At 43.9% G+C, this 8,406-nt stretch overlaps 1 protein-coding gene across 1 annotated transcript in view; it reads right to left on the minus strand.

The window, feature by feature from the left end:
• The window catches only part of LOC311235976 (myosin light chain kinase, smooth muscle-like), a 126,326-nt gene that overhangs the window by 107,054 nt on the left and 10,866 nt on the right, over positions 1 to 8,406 (minus strand). The window lies entirely within an intron of this gene.

An 8,406-nucleotide genomic window follows, 5' to 3' on the forward strand; every position in this document is an offset into this window, starting at 1 on the left:
GTCAAGACGACGCAGCTGCTTTCCAAATCTCACTCATTGAAGAGCTGCCCCTTTCTGCTTCGGACATAACAGAGGAAACCAGGCGGGACCCGGTACTGTCCAAAGTGATGGACCTGACACTGGCCGGCTGGCCAGCATATGTCAATGACACTAACCTTCGTCCCTACACAGATAAGAAAGATCAACTCTCTACTGATCAAGGATGTTTACTCTGGGGATCTAGAGTGGTGGTGCCTCCCAAGTTCAGAAAGAGATTGATCTCAGATATACACAAGGGTCATCCAGGAATCACTCATATCAAAGCTCTTGCTAGGAGTTACCTGTGGTGGTGTTGTGGAAAATGTGTATATGGGGTGGACTAGTTTAATATAGGTCAACTAGCAGTGCTCAAAGACACTAGGGCGACAGTCCGGCTGATGTTCTTAAAACAACTTTAAAGGACGACTCCACTTTTTTTGGAAATTAGCTTATTTAACATCTTCCCTGGAGTTAGACAAGAAGATGCATACCTTTTTTGTCTCTGTGCGTGCATTTTAGCTTTGGGAATAGACGCTCCGTTAGCATAGCTTAGCTTCATCACTGGAAGTGGGGGAGGACAGTAGCCTTACAGTGCCTTACAGTGTATTGCAAGGTCTGACATTGACCAAACTTGATATGCATGACCTTGGTGGGCTCTAGGTCAACTCCTGAAAAGGGGGTCAATGTCAGACTTTGCAATCAAAGTTAGGGGGCTAATAACCCTTGCCATAATTTCAGTGCGCCCCCTAACTTTTGATTGCAAGGTCTGACATTGACCCCCTTTTCAGGAGTTGACCTAGAGCCCACCAAGGTCATGCATATCAAGTTTGGTCAATGTCAGACCTTGCAATACACTGTAAGGCACTGTAAGGCTACTGTCCTCCCCCACTTCCAGTGATGAAGCTAAGCTATGCTAACGGAGCGTCTATTCCCAAAGCTAAAATGCACGCACAGAGACAAAAAAGGTATGCATCTTCTTGTCTAACTCCAGGGAAGATGTTAAATAAGCTAATTTCCAAAAAAAGTGGAGTCGTCCTTTAAGTATGGGACAGATAGGGACAGATAGACATTTCGAGTACATCACATCTTGTTCTTTTCTGCTTTAATCTTGTACATCACATCTTGTTCTCTCTTTCACACACACACACATACTCTTTCACATTCACACACACACACACACTCATTCTCTCTTTCACACACACACACATACTCTTTCACATTCACACACACACACATACTCTTTCACACTCACACACACACATCTCACTCACTCACACACACACACTCATTTTCTCTTTCACTAATCTTGACTCCAGACTCCAGCTTTATCTCTCTTCGATGTTAAATCTATGTGTCATCTTAATGTACGTCATGTCATATCTGATATAATATGTCACGTCATCATATCTGTCATGTTGGGGCAGGGCTGGGAAGGTATTATCTGGGGGGCACGGGGGTTGGGAGGTTAGAGTGTTTTTCTTCAGCTGTGGTGACCGTCTGCTGATCCATAGCTCTTCTGTTAAACCTTCTTTCCTTAAATAAATTGCTTGTTGAAACTGGAAATAACGTCTCCTGCTGTGTTAACGACTACTCAGCCACAACAGTGGCCTGGGCTCGACCAGGATATACAACAGTATGTAAGTCAGTGCTCGGCCTGTGAAGCAGTCCGCAACAAGCCTGTGGTTGCACCCCTCCATCCGTGGTCCTGCAGGCTACTGCACCATGGGAGCGTATTCATGTGGATTATGCTGAGATAAACAGACAGCATTTCCTAGTGATCACAGACTGTCACTCTAAGTGGATGGAGGTGTTTCCTACTCAACTGATGACAGCTACTGAGACACCTGTTCGCGGCTTATGGCCTTCCCAAGGAACTGGTCTCAGATAATGGCCCTCCATTCACTTCAGCACTGTTTGAGACATTCCTGAGAAACAACACTGTCACCGCCATATCATCCAGCCTCAAACGGAGCTGCGGAGAGGGCGGTGCACATTTTTAAGAAAGCTTGGACTAAACAGGAGGTTCAGTCTGTGCCTACTCACCAGAGGCTCGCCCGTTTTTTGTTCAGTTACCGGAACACACTCCACACAGTGACTGAACGTACACCAGCTGAACTGTTTCTGACACGCCAACCCCACACTCGCCTGACGCTACTGAAGCCAGACCTCTCGAATACTGTGGTTAAGCATCAACTGCAGCAGAAGAAGGCCTATGACAAGCACTCAAAGCATGTCAGACACTTCGGTGAGGGGGAGAAGGTGAAAGTGCGCGATTTCCGCCATCCCAAGCGCCTGTGGAACTCAGGGGTTATCCTACATCGCAAAGGCCCTTTAACCTATACAGTACAGGTGGGTCATTGCCAGGTCAGTGTTCACGTCGATCATCTGTTGCGGTCTAACAGTGCTGCAGAAACAGACAAGGAGAGCAGTATCAACCCAGAGGACTTCGCTCCAGACTGGAGACGTGGTCAAGAGGAAGAGCCTGACGTACCAGTACAACCGGGCCCTCCACCCGAGGTCCAGGTTGAGAGACGCAATCCTGTACGCCAACGAAGACCACCTGAAAGGCTTGACCTTTAGTGATGTAACAGAGATTGGGCTGTCCTGGCAGAAATATACCGAACATTGCTTGGATTTATAATCCAGTATAACTCCCTGGATTTGTACTGGGTTGAGCAGTCTACCTCAACCCAGTAGAGTTGACACGTTCTTATGTCAACGGTTATTATTGTTCTAATCGTAAAGAAAATGCTGCATTTTATTGTTGCCAGTAGAGTTGACATGTTTTATGTCATTGGTTAATTTTAGTATATTTGTTTGTTGCTGCATTTTTATTGTGGTAGGGTTATTGCTAAAAGGGGAGGAGTGTAGTAGATGGCCTATTCTGTGTCATGCACACTGGCGTCCCGGGGACGGGGTTCCGTAACCATGTCAACAAGCAGTAAAGTGTTATTACGTTAAGTACGGTGTCCGTCTATTCTTTACCCCGAATATTACAAAAACCATCTGCACAAGAATGATACACAGCAGACTTACTGAATTAATGCTTATATCCTGCTTACTGATTATGTCATTATTCTCTCTTTTGCTGCAGCAACTCTGTACTTTGGTTAATAAACCATTTGTTAAACTTAGTTCATTTAACACTTTGAGCGCCACGCCTGGTTTTCCTTTTTACCGGCTGAATGCCACCATCGGCGCCAATGTTAACGTTAATATCGCCTAATCTATGTTTTAAATTATGGCTATGTGTCTAATCTGCCCATCGCATTATCAAAGACTATTTTCCAGTCAGTGCTGTCAAGGCAGATTGTTTTTTTATCGCGTCGTTTCCGTTTCAGAGCATTATGAAAAGCACCCGTTTTCAGATAAAAAACAGCTCATTCTGGAGCATTCTATGAAAATCGTCTTTTACTGGAATATTCCACAACGTTGATATTCGTCTGCCTTTTTATGAATCGTTTTCAAATAAACGCTAGATGATCAATATTATACGTGCACGCAAGCACATTACGGCCGCGCACGGATAATCGCTCCGTTGATTTCCTCTCGGACTTTTACAGTGAAACCGAAAGAAGACATTTCACAAAACAGCCTATATCTTCATCAAACTTACTCTGATTATCCTAACACTGATAACATAGAGTCCTTACCTGACATCAGATGGTATCCAACTGGTATATTCCAATTCCTGATCACCATTCGAAAAAATCGATACGTGTATGGATCCAACGCGATACTGTAGAACTCCATGATCAGCGGGGATCTGAGGTTCCAGAATGAACTGTCGTAACCCTGGCTGGATCAGTGGACTGGAAAATGTGGAGTACCGGATTTTTTTCCCCATTCATTTTCATTGAGTCCATTCCAAAATCACTTATGTCATCTGGGAGACGACAGGGGGCGCTTTTTTCCACAATGATCGCCGGCGCCGCTCTGCTATACTCGGGTAGGCTCGGGTGATGCAATATGATTTCAGATCGATAAAAAAAAAAAATAAAAAAAAATCGAGAAATCTCGTGAGTGGCTTTCAACCACCTATAAATAAACCTGAGATATCTCGTGAGTGGCACTCAAAGTGTTAATGGACAATCACTTTTTTCTGAAATTACAGTACGTACTAGTTAGCCACAAACCAATGCACAGTCAATGGGGTCAAGCTCCTGTCTTTACAAGCTGACTGAGGACAATTGAAATCGACTTTGTGAAGAGTAGATTTCAGGCGTTCTCATTCATCTTGTACCAGACAGAAGCTTGACCCTATTGACTTTGCATTGGTTTGGGGCCAACTAGCTTAAAATATTGTAACTATTGAAAGATGCAATTGTAAGATTGCCTACTCTTATAAAAACTATTTTTGAGAGAAAGAAATTAGAGTTTTGATTGATTGATTGAAAACTTTATTAACAGATTGCAAAATGGGTACAGTACAGTACAGCTCAATACATACAATTGTTAAGGGGATGCAGACCAGAGAAAGACTTTCGTCTTGTTTACATCAGGGTCCCCCATTTTCAATTCATCATAACATATATGACATACACAACATACAGATAGACAGTACTGCTACATCTATACATTTATGACATACCAGATTTGCAAATACAGTACTGTTTGTGATACAAAAAGAGTCCAGAAAAGAGAGTATATACATTTGACGTAGAAACTGTACATTGGAGGAGGTTGGGTAGGTGGGGTGGGGTTGGGGGGGGACTGTACATTGCAAAGCTGTAAAGGAATGTGAATCACTACCCACTTTCAAAAACACTCTCAAAGAACACCTACGGGAGACTGCAATTCGAAACTGGCCCCTACAAATGTCTTAACCCAGTTGTACAGTAAATTACCAAGTATGGCTTTGTCAGTATTCGAATGTACAGAGTACAGTGTCCCCCCCCCCTCCAATGTACAGCCCCCACCCACCAACCCCACCCCACCCACCCAACCTCCTCCAATGTACAGTTTCTACGTCAAATGTATATACACTCTTTTTCTGGACACTTTTTGTATCACAAACAGTACTGTATTTGCAAATCTGATATGTCATAAATGTATAGATGTAGCAGTACTGTCTATCTGTATGTCATGTATGTCATATATGTTATGATGAATTGAAAATGGGGGACCCTGATGTAAACAAGACAAAAGTCTTTCTCTGGTCTGCATCCCCTTAACAATTGTATGTATTGAGCTGTACTGTACTGTACCCATTCTGCAATCTGTTAATAAACTTTTCAATCAATCAATCAATCAATCAATCAATCAATCAGGTAGTTGGGTGGGTGGGGTGGGCGGGGGGGGGGGGGGTTGGGTAGGAGGGGTGGGTGGGTGGGTGACACTGTACAACTGTACAAGCAAAACTGTACATTGGAATATTGACAAAACCATACTTGGTCATTTACTGTACATTGGAGGGGGTTGGGTTAGGACATTTACAGGGGCCAGTTTCGAGTTGCAGTCTCCTGTAAGTGTTCTTTGAGAGTGTTTTTGAAAGTGGGTAGTGATTCACATTCCTTTACAGCTTTGGGTAGGGCGTTCCACATTGATGTGGCATAATTGCTTAACATGTTTAGTCCCTTGTTTGAGCCAAATCTGGGTTTAACATGATTTGTGGAGCTCCCTCTGGTGTTGTGATCGTAGTATTCACTGACCTTTGGGAAGTATTTTGACATGTACATGAAATCTTATTAGACAGGGAGAAACCAGTACTAGTAGGCACAATCTATAGACCGCCAGAACAGAGTGGCTTTTATGACACACTTGATGGGTGTTTAGCTGGGGTGGAGGGGGTAGAAAAAATTCTTATTGGGGACTGGAACACGGATATGCTGCGTAAAGCAGCACCCGTCTTCAAGGCCTTCAGTAGATTTTCTGATCTGCACGGTTTCAGTCAGCTAATCACCCAACCCACAAGGGTATGTGATTCGACACAAACCACCATTGACCTCATTTTGACCTCTGACAAGTCCATGATCTCCAATAAAGGGGTGATAGCATGCGGGTTAAGTGATCATTATATGATTTTCTGTACCCGCAAAAATCTAAAACAGAAGGCCGGCTGTCACAAAACAGTCACATCTAGAGACCTCAAAACTTACTCTAGAGAGGCCTTTAACCTAGAACTGGGGAGCTTGGACTGGTCAGATGAACTCAGTGGTACACAGGTTGAAGAAACATGGCTTGGATTGAAAACAAAATTCACAGCAATACTCAACAACATGGCACCCATAAGAACCACCAGGGTTCAGCGCTGAGCCATGGATGCACACTGAAATACTGGCCGCTATAAAAACCAGAGACAAAAAATGCTCTGAACTTCATAAAAGTCAGACAAAGCTTTCCAAAAGCTCAAACAGTGAACTCCAAGCCCACGTGGTTGAACTAAAATTTCAAAGAAACAGACTAAGAAATGACGTAAACACCATGATCAAAACCGCAAAAAGACATTTCATCAACGACAAAACTGAGGAAAACAAAAACAAACCCCGCGAACTTTGGAAATTACTCAATAATCAACTAGGCTGCAGTAAAAACTTAAAACCAGATTCTCAAACATAAACATAAAGACGGACAACACGCTCATCACAGACAAGCTGGATGTAGCCAATTACTTAAACATCTTCTTCACAAACATAGCCACAACACTGGTAAACAAACTACCCTCCCACTCAGGGCATTATGGGGTAGAACACATAGTAGCATACTACAAAAACCTAGGGGTCCACAAAGACGACTTCAAACTTGAAATGGTAACAACCGATGAGGTACTCAAAAAATTGAGCGCCCTCCAACCTAACAAGGCCACGGGCCATGACAACATCCCCTCCAAATTCCTCAGAGACGCAGCAGCCGCCATCACCCCAGTCATCACTCACATAATAAACCTCTCTATAAAACAGGAACACGTCCCCAAGGACTTCAAAATTGCGAGAGTGACCCCTCTGCACAAAAAGGGCAGCAAATTAGACCCAGGCAACTACCGCCCTGTTTCTATTCTTACCTCCATCTCGAAAGTCATGGAGAAAATAGTCTTCGAACAGGTCGAAAAGTACCTGGCCGAAAAAAATCTAATCTACGAATTCCAATCTGGCTTCAGAACGTCCCACTTCACTGACACATGCCTCCTCTATTTGAACGACCACATCAAACAAGAGGTGGACGCGGGCAAATACTGCGGCATGGTCATGCTGGACCTACAAAAGGCCTTCGACACTGTCAATCACTCCATTCTGATTGACAAGCTAAAAGCAATTGGTTTTGATAGCTTATCAGTGAGCTGGATGCAATCCTACCTGGAGGGGAGAAAACAGATGGTAGAGGTAAACGGTACTCTATCCCCCCCCTCACAGTGAGCTGTGGTGTTCCACAAGGAAGCATACTAGGACCGCTACTCTTCCTAATTTATGCAAATGACATGTCGTCAGCCTGTGACTGCAACTTGTTCCTGTTTGCGGACGACTCAGCCCTGCTGGTCTCTGACAAGAACAAGTTGCAACTTGAAAAAACCCTCAGCTCGGAACTAGGCAAAATCTGCATATGGCTCGCTGATAACAAACTATCATTACACATGGGCAAAACAGAGTCCATTCTCTTCGGTTCAAATAACAAACTCAGCAAGACCGACGGCTTCTCAGTTGCAGTGGGTGACAATATTGTCACAAGGAAAGACGAAATTACCTACCTGGGTTCCATCCTAGAGGCAAATCTTTCCTGTGACAAAATGGCATCCAATGTAATAAAAAAAGTCAACCAACAAACTAGATTCTTGTACCGGATCTCTTCTCTGGTAAACAAGAATACCCTGAAGACTCTGGCAGGAGCACTCATTCAAGGGTACTACGACTATGCGTGCACCTCATGGTACCAAAGCACCTCAAAGGCGCTTAAAACAAAATTACAAACATCACAAAACAAACTGGTCAGACTACTACTTGACCTTACCCCCAGAACCCACCTCACCCCTGCCCACTTTGACAACCTAGGATGGCTTAGAGTAGACGACAGAGTACAGCAACTTGCAATGGGCCTGGTCTACAAGATACACTATACGACTAAGGTACCCATGTACATGTCAAAATACTTCCCAAAGGTCAGTGAATACCACAACCACTACACCAGAGGAAGCTCAACAAATCATGTTAAACCCAGATTCGGCTCTAACAAGGGACTAAATACGTTTCGCAATTATGCCACATCAATGTGGAACGCCCTACCCAAAGCTGTAAAAGAATGTGAATCCCTACCCACATTCAAAACCGCTCTTAAAGAGCACCTACGGGAGGCTGCAATTCGAAACTGGCCACCGTAAATGCCCAAAACCCCCACCACCTCCTAATAGACAGTCTCCTCCCCACCGCATGTATATGTATGTATTATATATGTATATAT

This window comes from Notolepis coatsorum (assembly GCF_963971535.1).
Source record: "Notolepis coatsorum genome assembly, chromosome: 10".
NCBI classification, from domain to species: Eukaryota; Metazoa; Chordata; class Actinopteri; order Aulopiformes; family Paralepididae; genus Notolepis; species Notolepis coatsorum.